The sequence below is a fragment of the Ovis canadensis genome, chromosome 4 (assembly GCF_042477335.2).
Source record: "Ovis canadensis isolate MfBH-ARS-UI-01 breed Bighorn chromosome 4, ARS-UI_OviCan_v2, whole genome shotgun sequence".
In the NCBI taxonomy this organism is placed as follows: Eukaryota; Metazoa; Chordata; class Mammalia; order Artiodactyla; family Bovidae; genus Ovis; species Ovis canadensis.
This window is the reverse complement of record NC_091248.1, coordinates 116223117-116245192: the sequence shown is the minus strand read 5'-3', so window position 1 is coordinate 116245192 and position 22076 is coordinate 116223117. Positions and strand designations below refer to the sequence as shown.

The 22076-nt window shown below is 42.5% G+C and overlaps 1 protein-coding gene across 3 annotated transcripts in view; it reads left to right on the top strand.

Moving 5' to 3' along the window:
- The window catches only part of DGKI (diacylglycerol kinase iota), a 507168-nt gene that overhangs the window by 133471 nt on the left and 351621 nt on the right, over nucleotides 1–22076 (top strand). The window contains exons 1-2 of one of the 3 annotated variants that reach the window (XM_069588484.1): nucleotides 20488–20655; nucleotides 21512–21628. The exons of 1 other annotated variant lie outside the window; for it this stretch is intronic. The gene's annotated coding sequence lies outside the window, so the exon portion shown is untranslated. Of the gene's footprint in view, nucleotides 1–20487; nucleotides 20656–21511; nucleotides 21629–22076 lie in introns of those variants that run through there. One more of the 3 variants, XM_069588483.1, reaches the window with a different exon arrangement.

The window sequence follows — 22076 nt, the reverse complement described above, 5'->3', positions numbered from 1 at the left end:
TCTCCTCCAGCACTATAATTCGAAAGCATCAATTCTTTGGCTGTCAGCCTTCATTATGGTCCAACTGTCACATCTGTATATGACTGCTGGAATGGGCAAGTTTGGGCGAGAATATTTCGGGCAGAGGGAAGAATGGGCATAAAGTCTCTATGGTCAGCAATTGCTCAGCGAGTATTATTAATACAAGGAACGGCGATGTGGCAGAGCAGAGTGGTAGGAGTTGAGAACTAGATCATGCGGTCTCTCTTGTGGTCACTTTAAAGGATCTAACTCTTAGTCGTGAGATGGGAGCCACTGGACATTTCTCTTAGCATCCTAAAGTTTTAGCTGTATTTTCCTCACCATACATATATGAAAATGGTAGTATTATTATCCCCTTTTTACTTTAATTGGGAAGTTGAGACAGAGAAAGCTTAAGTGACTTGCCCAAACTCAGTCTTGAAGTTTTGGAATGAAGATTTTACCCAAGTGGCCTGATTTTAGCTCACATACAGGCTGCATAGGAGGGAATACAATGAGATGCAAGAAATTTGGAAGGCAGTGGATATTTTCATTATCTTGATTGTGGTGATGGTTTCCCATGTGCATATGTATTAATATTTTGTCTTGTTGCTGCTGTTTAATTGTAAAAGAAAAGAAAGAAAGTGAAAGTTGCTCAGTCGTGTCTGACTCTTTGCGACCCCATGGACTATACAGTCCTTGAAATTCTCAGGGTCAGAATACTGGAGTGGGAAGCCTTTCCCTTCTCCAGGGGGTCTTCCCAACCCAGGGATCAAACCCAGGTCTCCCGCTTTGGAGGTGAATTCTTTACCAGCTGAGCCACAGGGGAAGCCCAAGAATACTGGAGTGGGTAGCCTATCCCATCTCCAGTGGATCTTCATAACCCAAGAATCTAAGCAGGTGGATTCTTTACCAACTGAGATAAGCTATGTCCAACTCTTTGCAACCCCATGAACTGCAGCCCCCCAAGCTCCTCTGCCCATGGGGTTTCCCAGACAAGAGTATTAGAGTGGGTTGCCATTTTTTTTTTCTCCAAGGGATCTTCTTGTCCCAGGGATCAAAACCATGTCTCCCTCATTATCAGGCATATTCTTTACCCCTGAGCCACCAGGGAAGCCCCACATACATTATTTTCCAGTTCTAGTTCAGTCACTCAGTCATGTCTGACTCTTTGTGACCCTGCCAGGCCTCCCTGTCCATCACCAACTCCTGGAGTTGACCCAAACCCATATCCATTGAGTCGGTGATGCCATCCAACCATCTCATCCCCTCTCGTCCCCTTCTCCTCCTGCCCTCAATCTTTCCCAGCATCAGTCTTTTCAAATGAGTCAGCTCTTCGCATCAGGGGGCCAAAATATTAGAGTTTCAGCTTCAACATCAGTCCTTCCAATGAACAGCCAGGACTGATCTCCTTTAGGATGGACTAGTTGGATCTCCTTGCAGTCCAAGGGACTCTCAAGAGTCTTCCCCAACACCACAGTTCAAAAGCATCAATTCTTCGGCACTCAGCTTTCTTTATAGTCCAACTCTCACATCTGTACATGACTACTGGAAAAACCATAGCCTTGACTAGACAGACCTTTGTTGGCAAAGTAATGTGTCTGCTTTTTAATATACTATCTAGTTTGGTCATAACTTTCCTTCCAAGGAGTAAGCGTCTTTTAATTTCATGGCTGCAGTCACCATCTGCAGTGATTTTGGTGCCCCCCCAAATAAAGTCAGCCACTGTTCCCACTGTTTCCCCATCTATTTCCCATGAAGTGATGGGACCAGATGCCATGGTCTTAGTTTTCTGAATGTTGAGCTTTAAGCCAACTTTTTCACTCTCCTCTTTCACCTTCATCAAGAGGCTCTTTAGGTCTTCTTCACTTTCTGCCATAAGGGTGGTATCATCTGCATATCTGAGGTTATTGATATTTCTCCTGGCAATCTTGATTCCAGCTTATGCTTTTTTCAGTCCAGTGTTTCCCATGATGTACTCTACATATAAGTTAAATAAGCAGGGTGACAATATACAGCCTTGACATACTCCTTTTTCTATTTGGAACCAGTCTGTTGTTCCATGTCCAGTTCTAACTGTTGCTTCCTGACCTGCCTACAGCTTTCTCGAGAGGCAGGTCAGGTGGTCTGACCTGCATATTTGAGAACTCATCAAATAGTCTGCTTTCGATATGTGCCATTTTATTTTGTATCAGTCATACCTCAGTAAAGTTATGAAGAAAACATATTTTCAAAATATTAGGAAAGGGCTTGAAGAATTTTAAAGTGAAGAAATGATGTTCGTTTTTGTGAAGGATGAATTGGCGATCAGTTAGAGAACCATCACGAAACTGCAGGAAAAAGCTGATAAAGACTGAGCTAAGGTGATGTAGAGAGGAAGGAGGAGAGGAACGTGATGGTAAAGGTGACGAGACCTGGGAACCATACAGAATCAGGAGTGAGAGCAAAGCCTAGGACGACTGCCAGTTTGAGGGCTTGGTGAGAAGTGCCATTAACCAAAGTGTAAAATTCTGGAGGAGCAGGATGTTCTGGGGAAAGATGATGTAGTTACAGACATGCTGAGATTGGGGGGCCCATGAGATATTCAGGTTAATAGATAGTTTAACACAGGGAGACGTCCAGTTTAGAAACAGAGATGTGGGAGACAGTGTGAGAGGTTATTGATGCTGTGGGCACAGCTGACATGATACAGGGATGAGAAGAGAGTGAAAGATAAAACTTTGGGCGGTGTCAGTTCTTAACAGGAGATTAAAAGCTCTCTGGCACACGTTTTGTTCTGTGCCTCCTTTCAATCTCATGGGAAACACTGTTCATCAAGCCCAGCACTCTTGGGAATCTCTCAGCACAGTGTTCTCAGTCATTGCCTGTCGGTCGCTAAGTAGTGTCTGCCTCTTTACGATCCCGTGGCCTGCAGCATGCCAGGCTTCCCTGCCCTTCACCATCTCCCAGAGTTTGCTCAAGCTCATGTCCATCGAGTCGGTGATGCCATCCCAACATCTCATCCTCTGCCACCCTCTTCTGCGTTTGCCTTTAATCTTTCCCAGCATCAGGGTCTTTTCCAATGAGTCGGCTCTTCGCTTCAGGTGACCAAGGTATTGGAGCTTCAGCTTCAACATCAGTCCTTCCAATGAATATTCAAGGTTGATTTCTGCTGGTGGTCTCAGAACTCACTGCAATAGATCAGTGTCAACAAGGAAGATGAATTCTCCTTTCCATCCCTTGCTTATTTTTATTTTTTATTTAAGGTATTTTTTTGGTTATGTGGGCTCTTTATTCCAGGGTGAGGGCTTTCTCTAGTTGCAGCTCATGGGCTCTAGAGCACGTGGGCTCAGTAATTGCAGCATGTGGGCTTAGTTGCCCTGTGGCATGTGGACATCCCTGATTTAAGGCAGTGAATGTGAAACCATTAAGGAGATGAAGGAGTGTGTCTGGGAAGCCAAGAAAATTTTAAGAAAAAGGAAGTAGTCAGCATAGACCTTAATCTTATAAGGACTGAAACACTTTCATTGGATTTTGCCATTAGAAGGTTAATAATGATCCACTGAGGGCTATTTTGGTAGCATGAGAGGGCAGAGGCCAGATGAGAGTGGATCCAGGCATGCACACAAGGACTGTTCTTCCCAGAAGCTCAGCTCTGAAGGAAGGAAGTAGGCATTTTATTGAAATAGTCTGTTATTATATTTTTATAAATTTCTTCCAGAATCAAAGACTTGTATTAGTTTTTGTAGGTTTTCTTTTTTTTTTCAGGTTTTTATTTTTTTAATTTTAAAATCTTTAATTCTTACATGTGTTCCCAAACATGAACCCCCCTCCCACCTCCCTCCCTATAACATCTCTGTGGGTTATCCCCATGCACCAGCCCCAAGCATGCTGTATCCTGTGTCAGACATAGACTGGCGATTCAAATCTTACATGATAGTATACATGTTAGAATGCCATTCTCCCAAATCATCCCACCCTCTCCCTCTCCCTCTGAGTCCAAAAGTCCGTTATACACAGCTGTGTCTTTTTTCCTGTCTTGCATACAGGGTCATCATTGCCATCTTTCTAAATTCCATATATATGTGTTAGTATACTGTATTGGTGTTTTTCTTTCTGGCTTATTTCACTCTGTATAATCGGCTCCAGTTTCATCCATCTCATCAGAACTGATTCAAATGAATTCTTTTTAACGGCTGAGTAATACTCCATTGTGTATATGTACCACAGCTTTCTTATCCATTCATCTGCTGATGGACATCTAGGTTGTTTCCACTTTTGTTTCTTAAATATAGAAGGAGCTTTGGAGTCTCTTTGTTAGGAGACTTTGGAGCACGAGGCAGGTCACCTTATTTCTGGGTGACATCCTGCCTGAGTTCTAGGAGGAGACTCTCTGAGTGTTGGAGCTATGGAGGATGGTTTCCCAAATGCTATTCTGCCAGCGCATGCGCGCCTGACAACGCTGGAATAAAATAAGGTGCTCATGGTGGGAAGAAAAGTGGGGAAACTAAGGGAACCGTCCTAAAGGTGCTGTTTTATCCTGAGACCGTCTTTTCCCTTATATTTGGGTTGAAACATCTTTACTTTCAAATTGTGGTGCTGGAGGAGACTCTTGCGAATCCCTTGGACTTCAAGGAGACCAAACCAGTCAATCCTAAAGGAAATTAAACCTGAATATTCATTGGAAGGACTGATGCTGGAAGCTCCAATACTTTGACCATCTGACACGAAGATGGTCCAACTCATTGGGAAAGATCCTGATGCTGAGAAAAATTGAAGGCAAAAGAAAAAGGGGGTGACAGAGAATGAGATGGTTAGATAGCATTACTGACTACATGAACAAGAATTTGAGCAAACTCCTGGAGATAGCGAAGGACAGAGGAGCCTGGTGTGCTGCAGTCATGGGATTGCAAAGAGTTGGGCATGACTTAGTGACCAAATAATAACAACAAATCTTTACTTAGTATTAGTAGATGGTATATTTTTCTTTTAAATGCTCTTAGCAAAATAAGTTGACAACTCTCTTATCAGTTATTTCATTTTTCCTTAATGATTTTAATTTCTCACAAACATCCATCTTTTTAAAAAAGCTTTATATTTTCTGGGTCAGACTCAATTTGGACAATGTGAACTAGCTGGAATCATGAGATTACTTAGTCCTTGGTAGTTACAGACCTGTTGGTGTAACCCCTGAGCACTTGAGAAAATCAAAGACATAAGATGATCTTCTGAAATTAAACTTAAAAATCAGTTGTAATAGAGAAATGTACAAAGTCACCTGAAAGATACAGAATGGCTCCCCTCCCCACCAGACTTAATTTGAATGTGATTGAAAGTGTTAATATATCTAATGGAAGAATGTGTTGCTGAGCACTGAGGTTGATTAGCCATGGGAAAACAGAGAAGAAGCTGGTGCTAGAAGTGCCTCTCTGAATCCTGATTTGCTGAGAGGGAACCTTGATAAATGGATTCACACTTGGGTTGCATTGGCAGAGACAAAATGGGTACATTGGGCTTCCCTGGTAGCTTAGCTGGTAAAGAATCTGCTTGTAATGCAGGATACTCCAGTTCAATTCCTGACTTGGGAAGATCCCCTGGAGAAGGGATAGACTACCCACTCTAGTATTCTTGACCTTCCCTGGTGGCTCAGATGGTAAAGAATCTGCTTTCAATGTGGGAGACCTGGGTTCAATCCCTGGGTTGGGAAGATCAACCATGGATGAGGGCACGGCAACCCACTCCAGTGTTCTTGCCTAGAGAATCCCCTTGGACAGAGGAGCCTGGTGCACTACAGTCCATGGGGTCGCAAAGAGTCAGACACGACTGCATGACTAAGCACAGCACAGATGGGCACATTGGATCAGGCAGGCTGGGCTGTGTGAGATGAATGTCAACCCTTACATTTACTGCCTCATTTCTATCCACCCTACTTCTTTCTTTTGTTTTTTCTTTCTTCCTTCCTTCCTTTCTTTTCTTCTTTCTTTCTCTTTCCTTCCTTCCTTCGTTTCCTTCCCGAGGAAGAAAAAAACCACCATCGTACTCGGGGTAAAATGCATTTTTTCATACAGACTGAAAATTGAAGTCACTATTTGTATCTTTTCTCAGTAGAAATTCCTAAACTAGCATCCTGGATTCATCTTCAGTCTCAGCTATGGGAGAAGGATTCTTTGATGTGCTGGGTGTGTACTAAGTCATTTCAGTCATGTCTGACTCTTTGCAACCCCATGGACTGTAGCCCACCAGGCTCCTCTGCCCATGGGATTCTCCAGGCAAGAACATTGGAGTGGGTTGCTGTGCCCTCCTCCAGGGCATCGTCCCAACCCAGGGATCGAACTCATGTCTCTATGTCTCTTGCATTGGCAGGTGGGTTCTTTACTACTGGCACTACCTGTGCTGACAAAGTCTGATTTCTGAGCCTGCAGGGTTGAGGGTTGGTTGCATCCCTATGGTGCTGGCCAGCAAGACTGATCTGTGACTTTACCCAGGTGGGAACAGACTTTGATGTTGCCATTGTTTTTTTTTTTTTTTCTTTTTTCCCTCTCCAGCTTTATTGAGGAAAAATTGACAAATATAATTATGTATATTTAAAGTGCACAATGGGATGATTTGATACACATTGTAATGATTACCAAGATGAAGGTAATTAATACATTCATCACCTCACATAATTAGCTCTTTTTAAACTATCTGTTTGCTTAAAATCTATTCTCTGTAGCATTAAAGTGCACAGTGCTCTGTAAGTAGCTACAGTGACCATGCTGTATATTAGATCCTCAAAATTTAGTCTTCTTACAAGTGAAATTTGTACCCTTTGATCTATGCTCCTTGCCATTACCGTCTTCTCCTCCCTTTGGCCCTGGCAACCAACCACCATTCTAGTCTCAGTTTCTATGAAGTTGATTTTTTTTTTAAAAAGGATTCCACACGTACTTGATGTCATGCAGTAATTGTCTTTCTCTTTCCCGCTTATTTCACTTGCAAAATGCCCTCCAGGTTCATCCATGTTGCTGAAAATGGCACATTTCTTTTTATGACTGAATAATATTCCATGGTGTATATATACCACATTTTATTTTTTTGATTCATCCATCAAAGGACACAGGTTGTTTCCATATCTCGGCAGTTGTATATAATGCTGCAGTGAACATGGGAGTGCAGAGAGCTCTCTAAGATACTGATTAGACAAACAAAACTGTTGATTCAAATATAAATTGGTGCAGACACTAATGGAAAACAATATGGCGTTTCTTAAAAAAAAAAAATAGAACTACCATGTGATCCAACAGTCTGACTCCTGGCTGTATATCTAAAGGTTGTGTTGCTACTGTTTTGGACCACATTGTGACATGCCATAATTTTTCCTTTAAAGATTTCCTCAAATTATCATTTTGAAGAGAATGCCAAATTAATAGCATGTTTATTGACTGGATATTCCAGAAAACTGTGTTGAAGAGTAACATTTGCCGTTTTCACTGTGTGATTTTTAGTCGGTTCAACATTTTTTGTGAATGTCTTACAAGAAGTAGTTCCAAACTTTTGTAAACTTTTTATTCATAAAATTGTTTTCATATGATTTTGGATCATCCTGTGATGATAGACAAACTCCAAGCCAGTTCTTTGTCCTTAATTCTGGTCTGACGGATTATTTGTTTTGCATATCTTGAAAGAAGTGGATAGAAAAAGGTTTAATCATAGCAGGATAGTTTCATAGCTTCCCAATTCTGGCCATAAACAATATGTTCTGTTTTAAGATTTTGCTATGAAAAATTATATGTAATTTTTCTCATGGTTTGCAAATTATTTCACTCTTGAGACTCAAGCTACTGACATGACAGTGAGCACCTGGGGAAAATTAAAAGAAAAAGAGTAGTTGTTTGATTGTTGGATGTATAGTTGGAGATGTTCATAAATTTATAAACATTCTGATTTGAGTTATTTGAGCTTTTCCTTTACTTCTTTCATATACTCCTTTGTCACTGTGTAAATAGAGCTCTACAGAGGTCTGTACAAAGAAATTACAAGAAATACATCTTTGCCCAAATCCTTTACTTCTGCATTTGATCAGATGCCCTCTGTGTTTGGCTCTGGGTGACACATGATGGGTGTGGAGAGGCTTCATAGAGGAACGGTGGGATTAAGCTGCTCTTCAATTGTTGCTTGAGTGGTTTTCCTCAGAATCCTCTCTTTGGATGGCAACTTTTTTTGTTGTTGTTTTCATACAATGTATTTAGAAACAAAAATAAGATGAAAGATTAACCTGTTGAACATCTATTCTTGTCTTAGATGAGGGTCATGATTGTCGTGTTCCCCATTGACATAGGAAAGATTGCCTGGTAATTTCTGTCCTCTGTTCTCCCTTTTGTATGACTTTAGACACCTGATTATTAATGTCATTGCAGTTAAGGGAAAATGTCCTGTTTCCATGGAAATGGCATTAGGAAGTAGCTTTGGGAGCTAAACATCTCTTCACGAGATAGCATTTTGTTTTCTCTTGCACATCTTGAAAACAACAGCACCCTTAACTAACAACATGCATAAGTAGATGCTTTGATAAATAAAATAGAAATATATAAGAAGTGTTTCATCAGAGTCTTTATCAGATCTGTAATAACAAGAGTGAGATCGTTTAGGAGTGGGGAATAGACTCCCAACGCTTTGCACAAAATAGGACTTTTTTTTTGAGGAAATTAAAACAGGAAGTGATGCCGTCAACATCTTTCATAAAACACTATGGTTTGTAGAAGAGGTCAGTGGTGATATACCAAGAATTCTTGAACCCCAAAAGCTAGTTTTTAAAGGGGCAGAACTTTAGAAACTCTTTCCTCATCCTTAGCTGACTTCTTCAGGAAAAAAAAAAAAGTTGTTGATGCCTTTGCCTCATGTGTGAATCCTTGATCTCTCCATGGAAGAATACAGGGTTAGAAGAAGAAAGTTCATGACCACATCATGTGTGGATTATTAAATTAAGAGCTGCATTTTTCTTAGATTTTTGGAACTCTCAGATCTTTTTGCAACTGGCATCATAATTCAGAATCATTATATTTTGATGAATAATTTTGGTTTAACAGAGTTGTTTTGATAACCAGGGAATTATTTTACCTGATTTTATTTTTCAGAATGATGTCTATGCAAAACAATATTTTGAGATTGGGCTTGGATTAGAAGGGGAAATTATAGAAGAGGAGAGACCAAATAGGAGGCTTCTGCAGTCTATAATTGTAGGTGAGGATGCCTTGGGTTGGTGTGGGAGCAGAGGAGATGCAGTGAATGGAGAGCTTTATGACATACTGTAGGGACTTCTTTGGTGATCCAGTGGTTAAGAACTCACCTTCCAATGCAGGGGGTACAGATTTGATGTCTCATTCAGGAGCTAGGATCCCACATGCCTTGTGGCCAAAAAAACAAAATATTAAAAATATATATTGTAACAAATTCACTAAAGGCTTTTTTAAAAAAAAATTAAACTTTGTTGCAACAATAAATTTTAAAAAGGCATGTTGTGGAAGCGGACTTGACTGAATCTAGCAATAATTGGTTGTGGAGGTTGAGGGTGATGGAGTCCACGGGGAAGGCTCAGCAACTGAGGGGATGAAACAACCATTGAGTTCTTCCCAGGTGGCGTGAGTGGTAACACACTGCCTGCCAATACAGGAGACTCGAAAGATGATGGTTTGATCCCTGGATCAGGAAGATCCCCTGGAGCAGGAAATGGTAACCCACTCTACCATTCTAGCCTGGAAAATTCCATGGGCAGTGGAGCCTGGAACGCTACAGTCCTTGGAGTCTCAAAGAGTCAGACACAACTGAGTGACTGAGCACACAGCAGTAAGAACGATCAGGATGAAGAAAGAACCAGACCTTCAGTTTAAAGCATGGTAGGTATGAGGAATCTTCTAGGTGAGATATAAAGCAAGCAGTAGGAAACATAGCTTAAAATTCAGCATTCAAAAAATGCAGATCATAGCATCCCATCCCATCGCTTCATGGCAAATAGATTGGGAAACAATGGAAACAGTGACAGAATTATTTCCTTGGGCTCCAGAATCACTGCAGATGGTGACCGTAGCCATGAAATTGAAAGATGCTTGCTCCTCGGAAGAACAGCTATGACAAACTTACACAGCATATTAAAAATCAGAGATGTTAATTTATCTACAAAGGTCCATATAGTTAAAGCTATGGCTTTTCCAGTAGTCATGTACAGATGTGAGAGCTGGACAGTAAAAAAAGACTGTGTGCCAAAGAATTGATGCCTTTGAACTGTCGTGCTGGAGAAGACTCTTGAGAGTCCCTTGGACTGCAAGGGGATCAAACCAGTCAATCCTAAAGGAAATCAACCCTGAATAGCCATTGGAAGGACTGATGCTGAAGCTGAAGCTCCAGTACTTTGGCCACCTGATGCAAAGAGTCAGTTCACTTCAGTTTAGTTCAGTTCAGTCACTCAGTCATGTCCGAGTCTCTGCGTCAACTCATTGGAAAAGACCCCAGGGCTGGGAAAGATTGAAGGCCGGAGGAGAAGGGGGCGGCAGAGGATGAGATGGCCGGATGGCATCGCCAACTCAATGGACGTGAGTTTGAGCAAACTCTGGGAGATGGTGAATGGTGAAGAACAGGGAAGCCTGGCATGCTGCTATCCATGGGGTCGCAAAAAGTCGGACATGACTGAGTGACTGAACAAAAAGGAAACATGAGTTGAGGCTTAAAAGAGTCTGTTGGACTACGGATATGGCACGTTAACAACAGTTAACATTTGATGAGGATTTCGGTATTTTATATAATAACTAATTTTAGGTACTGTATTACAGTTATGTAAAAAGAGATGATGTACTTGAAAATACCCCCTGAACAAAGGAAAGATATTAGATTGGGGCCAATAAAAATCTGTCAATAAACTTAAAGAGTATAATAAGAGAATTAGGCTCAGAGAGAAATTTAAAACTTGCCCCTTTTTTTCTCTTGTGGTTTAATTTACATGGAAATGTACCCTTGAAAGGGAAACAGAGGCTGTTATTGGAATTCAGGATATAAAAGTATGGGAATAAAGTAAACAGATTAGTTTACCACCAATTTTAATTTTCTAGGGCTAATTACATCTATTTATGTTTTATAATGAGAAAAATATCACAAAAGTCATTTCACAAAAATCACACAACATTTAAAAAGTTATTTTAAATAGAAATCCCTCTGGTTAGAGTCTGTTTTTTCAAGCTGAAGGGAAGCTTTCCAGCAAGGTCCAAGGATTTAATGTGGCTTTGATTGTCTCCAGGTCACCTCAGGGACATAGTGACATAATAAAGAAAATGAAAAGGAGGATGTTATAGGCCTGAAATTTTAAATAATTGAGAGAAGCTTAATTTGTCTAGGGGAAATTTGGCTATTTTGACCATTTGTTAAAATGGTTTGACTTGTATTTCTGCCCAGAAGAATATATTTCCGGGATCTGGAACTGTAGAGTGTTTTCTTTTTTCTTTTTTTTTTTTTATTAAATTTTATTGCAGTATAGTTGATTTACAATGTTGTGTTAGTTTCTTCTGTGTAGCAAAGTGAATCAGTTATGTGCATGTGTGATAAATCACTGCAGACATGTCCTCCTCTTTGAGACCCTATGGACTGTAGCCCGACAGGCTCCTCTGTCCATGGGATTCTTCAGGCAAGAATACTGGAGTGGGCTGCCATGCCCTCCTCCATGAGATCTTCCCAACCCAGGGATCGAACCCACATCTCTTATGTCTCCTGCATTAACAGTAAGGTTCTTTACCACTAGCCCCACCTGGGAGGCCCGAATCAGTTATACATATACATATATCACTCTTTTTTAGATTCTGTTCCCATATAGGTTATTACAGGGTATTGAGTATAGTTCCCTGTGCTATGCCATAGGTTCTTATTTGTTATCTATTTTATATGGTAGTATGTATATGTCGATCCCAAGACTTCTTAAGCAGCAAAACCAAGAAGACCCAACAGTTCCACTGATGTGTTTCTTCTCTTGGTTGAATATCTTTTATCTGGTTCTTTTCTTGGCTGCCTAATGCAAGTGTTTCACGTATGAACACACACACGCACACACGTTTGTTTCAGCAGAAATGCAGACAGGAAGGAAGCCTAGGGAGTAGGCATGGAAGAGAAACCACTGGCTCTGGGAGGGTGTGGTATTAATAAAAGGGGGAGATGCCAGCAGAATACTTGTGATGAGTTCATCAGGAATCCTTTGTGTACCTTTTTTCCCTTCCACCCCTTTTCCCTCTGTGACTTAGTAACTGCAATAGTTATTCTCTTTTTGAATTTGATTTTCCCCCTCCATCACTAGCTGCTGCTTTTTAGCCTCCTTTGCTGGAACAGTCTTGCCTTTGCAACTTGCCATTGTTGAAAGCCCCGGGGTGCAGGACTAGCTCTTCTTTTCTTCTCTCTTCCCAGCTGCTCCCCACTGGGACCTCATCTGGCTCAGTGACTTTAAATACCATTTGTATGCTAAGGACTCTCAAATATCATCTGGGTCCTGATGTCACTCCTGAACTCCAGACTCCCTGCTTGACATGTTGGTTTAGATACTTGATTCCACGTCTCCAACACTTGGTCCTCCCTCAGTATCCCCATCTCACCATTTTGTTCTAAAACCTTGAGTCATCCTCAGCTTCTCTTTCTTACTCATAATCCTCCTTCAGTCTGTTAGCAGATGGCTCTGCTTTCAAGACGTGTCTTGAATCTGACCACTTCTTCTTCATTGTTTCTGGCTGTGCCCTACAGCATGCCGGATCTTAGTTTCCTGACCAGGGATCAAACGCATCGCCTGCATCGGAAAGCAGATTCTTTACTATTGGACCACCAGGGAAGTCCCAAACTTACCACTTCTGACCGCCAGCCCTGTTCCTATTCTCACCCAAGCCACTGTTTTCTGGACTACTTCAGTAGCCTCCTAAATAGTTTCTCTGATTATACATGTCCTTTTCCACATACATTCAGATCTGTTCTCCACACACCAGCTAATGTGATCTTTTGCAATGTAATTTTGTTCTGACCATCTCTTGGCTCAAAAACCTCTAATGGTTTTCTTTCAGACTTAGGAAGTGCACAGTCCTCATCTTGACCTAGAAAGCATTGCATGTCCTGGCCCTCGAGGCCTCACTGGCCTCCTCTCCTGTCTAGCCTCACTGACATTCTTGCTTGTCCCTGAATAAGACAAAATTCCAAGGGACTCTTCACTTGGAATTACCACTGTCTGGAGCTCTCTTTCAGCAAACAGAACTTGGTGCTCTCTCACTTCATCTAAGAGCCTGCCCAAGTGTCACTTCCTCTAAGAGGAGTTTATAACACCTTATCTAGAACAGCATCCCTTAAACTTACTCCTTTCTCGTGATCTCTGTTATCACAGTTTTATTGTTCAGTCACTCAGTTGCGTCCGACTCCTTGTGACCCAATGGATTGAAACATGCCAGGCTTCCCTGTCTTTCAGCATCTCCTGAAATTTTCTCAAACTCATGTCCATTGAGTCGGTGATGCCATCCAACCATTTCATTCTCTGTCATCCCCTTCTCCTCCTGCCTTCAGTCTTTCCCAGCATCAGGGTCTTTTCCAGTGACTCAGCTCTTTGCATCAGGTGGCTGAAGTATTAGAACTTTGACTTCAGCACCAATCTTTCTAATGAATATTCAGGGTTGATTTCCTTTAGGATTGACTGGTTTGATCTCCTTGCAGTCCAAGGAACTCTCAACAGTCCATCACAGTTTAACTCTATGTTAAAACTGTCTTTGTTTTATTGTCTGACTCTCTACTCCACAGTAAATGCTCTCAGTGAGGGACTTAGTTGGGCTTTCCTGTTCTATGTCTTTCATGCTGAAGATTGCCTGGCCACAAGGCATAGCTATTAGCTCCATAAATGTTAACTGACTGAATAGTAAAATCATTAATCAGGGAGATTAGTTCCTTACTTTGGCAGCCCTGGGAAGGGCTGTGAGCCTGATCAATGCTCACAGGTGTGCATCATGGTTGCCTGGAGCAGAATTTTCACATATAAATATGTATTGAGTAAGTGAATAAATGATTAAGTGAATGGATGAAGCCATATTAGTAAGTTCAGTTCAGTTCAGTCGCTCAGTCGTGTCTGACTCTTTGCAACCCCATGAATCGCAGCACGCCAGGCCTCCCTGTCCATCACCATCTCCCAGAGTTCACTCAGACACGCCCATCGAGTCCGTGATGCCATCCAGCCATCTCATCCTGGGTCGTCCCCTTCTCCTCCTGCCCGCAATCTCTCCCAGCATCAGAGTCTTTTCCAATGAGTCAACTCTTCACATGAGGTGTCCAGAGTACTGGAGCTTCAGCTTCAGCATCATTCCTTCCAAAGAAATCCCAGGGTTGATCTCCTTCAGAATGGACTGGTTGGATCTCCTTGCAGTCCAAGGGACCCCCAAGAGTCTTCTCCAACACCACAGTTCAAAAGCATCAATTCTTTGGCGCTCAGCCTTCTCCACAGTCCAACTCTCATATCCATACATGACCACAGGAAAAACTATAGCCTTGACTAGACGGACCTTAGTCAGCAAAGTAATGTCTCTGCTTTTGAATATGCTATCTAGGTTTGGTAATAACTTTTCTTCCAAGGAGTAAGCGTCTTAATTTCATGGCTGCAGTCACCTTCTGCAGTGATTTTGGAGCCCCCAAAAATAAAGTCTGACACTGTTTCCACTGTTTCCCCATCAATTTCCCATGGAGTGACGGGACCGGATGCTACCTCGTCTGCTTTTTAGATCCGCTCACACAGCAGTTATTATAGCAAAGGGATCTAACTTTGTCTAAGGGGTCCATGAAGACCTCTGGAAGGATGGTGTGTACATGCGTGTTAAGTCACTTCAGTCATGTTCGACTCTTTGTGACCCTATAAACAGTTGCCCAACAGGCTCCTCTGTCCATGGGATTTTCCAGGCGAGAATACTGAAGTGGATTGCCATGCCCTCCTCCAGGAGGGATCCCTCCCCATCCAGGGATCAAACCCACATCTTTAGCATCTCCTGCATTGGCAATCGGGTTCTTACCACTAGCGCCACCTGAGAAGCCCCCCTCAAAGGAGGGTACATAAACGTAATCATACCTGTCACTTACAGAGCATTTACAATGAGCCATCGATTGTGTTTAGTGCCTCATGCACACGAACCAGTTTAATCTTCACAGCAAATCCATGAGGTTGATACTGTTGTTAGTCCCATTTTACAGATAGGGAAAATAAAGCATAGAGAAGTAGATTAACTGGAGTATACAGCTAATAAATGGTAGAAGCAGACCCAGGCAGCCTACTTTTAGAGCCTGTGCTGTTAACCACTATGCTGTGTGTTTAGGCTGAGGACTGAGAACAGCGGAGTGGCTGGCTAGATAAGGGGCTGAATTAGGCAAGAGCGAGTGTTCGGGGCAAGTGGAGTCAGATGTACCAAGGGTCAGATCATGACCGGTTCCTCAGGACGTGACAGAGGTTCAGTGTGGCTGGAGCATAGACGGCAGGTGAGAGGGTAAGAGATGAGCCTGATTATTACCAAGGGCCAGAGAGGCTGTGAAAGGAATTTGGACATTCTTCAGGCAAAGGGAAACATGAAATAGCTTGAAGCAGGAACTCGAAGTGCATCTCCTGGTAAGTCGCTTCAGTCATGTCCGACTCTGTGCGACCCCATAGACGGTAGCCCACCAGGCTCCCTCGTCCCTGGGATTCTCCAGGCAAGAACACTGGAGTGGGTTGCCATTTCCTTCTCCAGTGCATGAAAGGGAAAAGTGAAAGTGAAGTCGCTCAGTCATGTCCGACTCTTCTCGACCCCATGGACTGCAGCCTACCAGGCTCCTCCATCCATGGGATTTTCCAGGCAAGAGTACTGGAGTGGGGTGCCATCATAGATTTATACTTTTAAACAGTCACAGTGGTGACCCGGTAGAGAATGAGCTGAAGGCAGGCGGGCAGAGGGCAGGGGGACCAATTCGGAAGGTCTTGCAATAGCCCAACAAAGGGGTGATGGTGACCTGGTCCAGGGTGGCGGTGATGGGAAGGTACTGTAGACCTGAGGTGCAAAGGACTCAGTGATGCGGGCGAGGAAGCAGGAGGTATAGACAGCTTCATTTAGAAGGGTCAGTTAATCAGTCACTTCACTTCTAAGGCTTCAGTTTACAGATCGACTAGTTAGTGGGGCATATACACAGGCCTTGTTTCCAAAGATCGTCATTGTAGGGCTGTATGTAGAAGGGTTAGAAACAGTGTAGTGCAGGGCCTTGCAGAAGCCCAGGAGCTGCTGCTCATGGAGAAGACAGTGTAAGGAGCACCTTGAATGTGTGCAGCTGGTAAAATAATGACCGGATCACAATGAACTGTGATGCAGCAGTGAAAAAGCAGGATGCAAGCCTTTAAGTACTGATAAAGACATAGCGATTACCAAGATATATTATGAAGGGAAAAGGAAAAGGTTCACAACAGTGAATAGTCTGCTGTGATTTGTGTTATAAAAATTCTATTTGTACACACATATATACACTTGTAAAGGCATAGCACATTTCTGGAACGATACGTAAAATCTTTTAATGTAAGTATTGATATTTTACATAAAATTGGAAAAAGAATTGGAGGAATGGAGGCTAAAAGTAGTAAAGAAACATCTTTTTTAAGCTAATTTTTAAAATCTTCATGTATTAGCTCTTAAGATAATAAAATTAAAAAATAATTCATGGAGACTTGATAATGCAGACAGTTAAATTCATTAGCAAATGGAAATAAAGCAAGCATGATGCTGGTTTATGAGCATTTAGAAACCTCTGAAACAATAAAGATTTAGACCATAAGTGTAAATTCCAAGGCAAAATTAAATATGAATATAATAAATGTGGAATTTGAAATAGTATGTGGGGGGAGGGAGAGTGTATGAATGTCATTAATTGACTTTATAAACTAATGCACACATGTAGGATAAGGTTTAAAAGCAGAGATCTGGATTTAGAAATACCATCACAGAAACTTTAAATATCTAATAATTTTACCAAAAATTTCACTTTGCAAATTACTCTAAGGACTTGATGGTAAATGTGAAAATTTGTAAGATTGATGAGTTTTAGATTACACTTCCAGTTCTCAGATAATATTTGTCCCTTAAAAAGTGTGAGGAGCTTCGTGTCCTATAGCAGGTGCAGAAACACTGGGGTAGCTCTCAGGATTTTCTCCTCCCACCAGGGCACATGAGAACACTCTGCATAAAGGGCATGCAGTGTGATTGAGAAGATTCACGGGCAGGACCAGAATATTAGATGGAGTTTGTCCTTCTGGATTTCTCTCCACTCTAACTCTGTAAGTCACCCAGGTCATTTGAGATGGGGCAGACTTCACCAGCCCTCACTTACCTGTGCATCTCACTAAAATGCTTCAGGGCCGCATGGTGGCTTTTCTTAGAATGTGCCAGGGCTTTAGGTGAGCTTGGGATTGGAACATTTTCTGGTTGCAGTTATCAGATTCACTACTGACATTATTTGGATGTCAGAAAACCTTAAAAATAAGTCTTGAGGAAAAGGAATGACACATTAGAGGCAAATTCCAAGTGGAGCATGCTTTTATTCCTTTTCTATCTGTGATAGTGAAAGTCATTCAGTCATGTCTGACTCTGTGACTCCGTGAACAGTCCATGGAATTGCCCAGGCCAGAATACTGGAGTGGGTAGCCTTTCCCTTCTCCAGGGGATCTTCCCAACCCAGGAATTGAACTGGGGTCTCCTACATTGCAGGTGAATTCTTTACCAGCTGAGTTACCAGGGAAGCCCAAGAACGCTGGAGCGGGTAGCCTATCCCTTCTCCATTGGATTTTCCCAACTCAGGTATAGAACAGGGGTCTCCTGCATTGCAGGCAGATTTATTACCAACTGAGCTACCAGAGAAGCCAGAAGATAGATATTTTCTATCTGTAGGAAACCAGTAACTCAAACAATTGAGAGTATATAGTTCAGTTCAGTAGTGTCCAACTCTTTGTGACCCCATGCACTGCAGCATGCCAGGCTTCCCTGTCCATCAACAGCTCCTGGAGTTTTCTCACACTCATGTCCATCGAGTCAGTGATGCCATCCATCTGTCATCCCCTTCTCCTCCTGCCTTCAATCTTTCCCAGCATCAGGGTCTTTTCCAATAAGTCAGTTTTTCGCATCAGGTGGCCAAAGTACTGGAGCTTCAGCTTCAACATCAGTCCTTCCAATGAATATTCAGGACTGATGTGCTTTAGGATAAGGATTGTCTAGTTGGATCTCCTTGCAGTCCAAGGGACTCTCAAGAGTCTTCTCCAACACTACAGTTCAAAAGCATCGATTCTTCAGCACTCAGCTTTATATATATGTGTAAAGTGATCATTGCATTGTCTGATTATCATTCCTCTCTAATCATCCTCTCAGAGACAAGAGTCCTAGCATTGTGCTGTCCTTGCTGGAAAGCCCAGCTTAATTGTCTCTGAAGAGGGTGTTGATTTACACCGTTCTAACTGCAGAGTAAAGCAGGAATGGAGTGTAGGGTCTTTCCTCTTATCTTGACGGTGAGTCCAAATAGAATGCTTAGTGAGGTTTATAGACGTCTAGCTTCAGAACTTTCTGGGGAGTTTATTGGAAATATACATTAATGCCTCCCCACCCCCGCACCCTTCCTCAAAACCACTGGACCAGAAATCTCACCAGGAGCTGGGAATTTTTTATGAACAAGCTTCCCAGGTGAATCTGGTTGAAGTGGATTGGGAACCTTGGTGCTGAGGGTTGAGGCCACCCCAGCCAGCCTCTGACGAACCCTTTAAGTGCCTCGCTTGCCCCCTGTTCCTCCAGTACCATTCAGCATGGGGCCTGTGGAGGAGCGTGGCTCCATGGGAATCCCTGATGAATGCAGCTTAGAAAATGATAGACTCGTGTTCAAGGGGAAAATGGAGATATACAGCTCTTAAACTCTGTGATTTATTGATCAAATGCAGCAGGGCTCACCCAGAAAATCATCTGGCTTTAAGAGATGTTCCTAAAATACTTGAGGGAGTTGTAACTAATTCTTGGCCGAGAAGACAGCTGTGAGACCCTGGTGCCCCCACTTCACCCCGTGCGGCTCTGAGTCCATCCAAGGGCTCTGAGAGCACACACCTTTCAACATAGTATTTGAGCCCAGAATCCTAGTTGGGCTGCAGACAGTACTTAGGTGATTTTAGGGCACTTTTCAAGTGGATTCAAGTTTTATGTTCTGTTTAAGTTTCAGCAGCATCTTTTAAAGGTGGATACAGAATAGCAAATGGATGCAGAAAATCTAACTGTCCAAGAAGTTAAAATACTATGGGCCAAGGCCAAGGACTTTCTGCTGACCAATATATCAACAAAGTGAAGGACACAGTGTCCCTTGTGTATTTTATACAGAATCCATCCCATTGAAAGTTTGGGACTGCTTTCATTGTGATCACATTTACAAGTCTCTCCGAATGGGCGTGGACAGCTTTTTTCTTTCTTGTTTCTGTGCAGACTATTTTAAAAGTCTTTATTTGGATAAGAATTTGTTACAATATTGCTTCTGATTATTCTTTTTTTTATGATTTTTTTTTTTGGCTGTGGGATCTTAGTTCCCCAAGCAGGGATTGAATCTGTACCCGCTGCCCTGGAAGGTGAAGTCTCAACCACTGGACTGCCAGGAAAATCCCCAGACGGACAGTTTTTATTCATGTCAGACCGCTGTTACCTTACATGGCAGAGTACGCTTCCCAGCTCTCTCAGAGTCACTTATGCCCCCAAAAGGAGCTTCTTGTCCCCGTCATTGCTCAAGGCTGGGAGATCCCCTGGCAGAGTCTCAAAGATCCCTGTGCTCACTTGTAGGAATTACAAGCTGCCTGTGACTGTGATGTTCCCATGCTTTCTGCACTCCTCCTTGGACTTCTAGGGTTTTCAGAGGGCGTTCCCTCTATGTCTGTGTGGGTGTTGCCGCTCTGAGCAAGTCTCACAGTCTTTTGAGGCAGTCACACTGTGACTGGAGTTGTGTTGGCTGGAACCTTGTGTGTCCTACAGAGAAAGCTCTCGAGTCCTACAGAGAAAGCTCTCGAGTCCTACAGAGAAAGCTCTCGAGTCCTGCAGACTGGGCCTGCGTCAGAAAGAAGTCTTCGGCCTACATTTTTAGCCACAGAGCCTCTTCCTCACTGTGGCTCATTCTTCAGCCGCCCCTGTCAACACTCACGTTACATCTCCTGGCAGGGTGGGCATCTCTTCCCCAAGGGGCCGCCCTTTGGATTTGAATCCCAAGTCTAACCTTGATTTACTTGTGATTTTAGTGTTAGCCGCTCAGTTGTGTCCGACTGTTTGTGAACCCATGGATTGTAGCTCGCCAGACTCCTCTGTCCATGGGATTCTCCAGGCAAATATACTGGAATGGGTTGCCATTCCCTTCTCCAGGGGACCTTCCTGACCCAGGGATCAAATCTGGGTCTCTTGGATTGGCAGGCAGACTGTTTGTCATCTGAGCCAGGCAAGTTGTGCAACCTCTCTGGGCCTCATCATAGTCATCCACAGAACTGCTCTAATAATACTAACCATACAGCCTAGTGTCTGCTTTAAAAAAACAAAAGCCTCCTGCTCACCACGTTCTCCTGCCAAGGCTGGGAGCCATCGGCCAGTCCTGTTGGTTCTCGTTTCATTCGCTGGAGATGCTGTGAGTGGGCAGGACCCCTTGGTGAGTTATCACTTCCAATTCCGGGTGGGCCTGTACTCTGAGCACTTCTGAGAAGGCTGTCTTTGCGAAGCAGTGCTCTTCTGGTGGAAGAGAACAGGGCTCATGATTCCTCCTTCCCTAGTGGATCGCAACAGCCGTAAGATGGAGCGGTAGTTTGCACTAAAGACGCTAAGGGGGAGTTTAATACCGTCAGGGGCAGTGTATGTGGAAATGGTTTGACAAGTACATGCTGAGTTGTTTTTCAGCCCGGAGTGGCCATTCTGGGCAGCAGTTTTATATGAGAATCTTCAGGAGAAGATGAAGTGTGAGCCTCCTTGTTCCCTTGTTAGAATTTCGTGTTTTCCTCCTCCATGCCTGCTTCCCACCTACATAATATCCCACTTTTCATTAATTCTTATGGAAATTTGTCTGAACACTTCCAAATATCCAGATAAAATGTTCAAAGTAAAATCAAAGTTAAAAAAAAAAATTCTGTGCAAGTGTGTGTCCACACACACATACACACTCATAGAATGTTACTGAGCTGTGCCTGCATTTCCTGTAAATGAACAAACAAGACCCACCATTAAGCCTTAGAGAGGTCCCACCGCATCTTAGAAAATACTGATGTCCCTTAAAATGTGCTTGTCTACTCTTAGATTTTATTTTGTTTACCATATTCCTGAGAAATGCTCCCTACAGCCAAAATGCCAACTACTTATTTTAAATAGAATGTTGGTTTCTTCTAAGTTACAGAAAGAGAAAACAAAAACAAAAAAACACAGTCTTTCATTTGTTTCCTTCTTGAAAGCCAAGAAAAGCATGTCAAAGCCATTTCTGACCAGGATTAAATAATAGCATCTTTCATATCCCACAGGTTCTAAACCAACAGATTGAAGAAAACAATCTTTTTGGAATTTTTCTGTGTATGAGGTGAAATTTCTTCCTTCAGTTCCAATCACGTGAAAGAATACTGGCTACCTACTATTTGCTGGTATGTTAGGGTCCCAAATAAAACACAGTCCCTGTCCCCTAGTGTTCTAGAATTTAATAAAGGTTAGCAAGATGGACTGACCTTATGGGACAAGTGGAATAGGACAAGTTTCATAAGATAAGAGCTGGTCTGGAAGGAGAGTGTGCAGTTATCAGTGAGATAAAGGTTGTTGATACAGCATTGTGCAAGAAACAAGCAGAATAAAATCAACATTGGGGAAATTTGCTTAGGCTGAGAGTTTTTTCAGAAGGAGAGGAAAAGGAATAGGTCAGTAATAAAACTTGTTTAAACTAGAAGATGTCATACAGAGTGAAGTAAGTCAGAAAGAGCAAAACAAATATTGTGTATTAACACATATATGTGAAATCTAGAAAAATGGTACGGATGAATCGATTTGCAGAGCAAGAAGAGAGATGCAGATGCTGAGAGTGGACACATGGGCGTGGCA